At 42.0% G+C, this 916-nt stretch overlaps 1 protein-coding gene across 2 annotated transcripts in view; it reads right to left on the reverse strand.

Moving 5' to 3' along the window:
• Positions 1–916, reverse strand: part of IKZF5 (IKAROS family zinc finger 5) — a 23643-nt gene that overhangs the window by 17394 nt on the left and 5333 nt on the right. The window contains exon 1 of one of the 2 annotated variants that reach the window (XM_019502955.1): positions 723–900. The exons of the other annotated variant lie outside the window; for it this stretch is intronic. The gene's annotated coding sequence lies outside the window, so the exon portion shown is untranslated. Of the gene's footprint in view, positions 1–722; positions 901–916 lie in introns of those variants that run through there. 2 annotated transcript variants of the gene reach the window in all.

Below are 916 nucleotides of genomic sequence, written 5' to 3' on the forward strand. Positions count from 1 at the left end.
GAAGATCTACAAGGTCCCTCCCGACCCTACTTCTATGATATGATTCTATGAAAGAATGGGATTTTAGAAGTCTGATCTTTGTTGAAAATATCACCACATCCTGATTCCATAACAGACAAAAGAATTCAGGAGAATCTCTCTTCAATTTAAACACAGTCCTCCAGGATCTAAGAACTACCTCAAATCTCATCATTTTGGTTACATGCATAAAGGAATGTCCGTGGCTTTGCCTGAACTGGTAAGCATGTGGCATGTCACAGTTAACCTACAAACATGACATTCCCTCCAAATGAACAAGGAAAGAGCTACAAATGAGAGATATCAGCCACATCAGTATCAAAAAGATGTTCATACCATGAGTTACAACTATAAAAACCGGAATAGAAACAAATTACACTCCACATAGTGGTGTGGGGAATTTTTAGATTGCATAAATCAGTCTTAAAGGGGCATTTATACAAGGAATGGATTTTTTTTTTCAAAGGTGTCACCAATCGTCACAAAAAGTGGTGTGGTGGTGGTGAATTTTGGGTGTAGGTTGCTTAGTGCATGTGATAATTTTGCAAGGCTGTAAAAAACAAAAAACAAAAGATCACGTTCTTCCTAGGGATCTGCTTTGCTATTCTCAGCCAAAACGTCCCTCCCTGCATTGTTATCTACTGTGCAGAGTGCTGGGCTCTGACCGTCTTCTCCAGAGCTGGGTGCATTTCAGCCCTGCTTACACATGCGCACGGTCTACGAGGCACGATGCCTCCATGCAAAAGCCATGACACGAGGCGCTGTGGACGCCTACAGTTCTGTCAAAGAAAACCATTTACACCTGTGCAGCCTTTCGATCTGCTCTTTGGATGTCAGCTACCAACACTACAGAACAGGCAACGAAAAACAATTTGGCCTCACAAAGTCAACTTAAGCC

This window comes from Gavialis gangeticus, unplaced genomic scaffold, assembly GCF_001723915.1.
Source record: "Gavialis gangeticus isolate Ggan-Ray unplaced genomic scaffold, GavGan_comp1, whole genome shotgun sequence".
Classification (NCBI taxonomy): domain Eukaryota; kingdom Metazoa; phylum Chordata; order Crocodylia; family Gavialidae; genus Gavialis; species Gavialis gangeticus.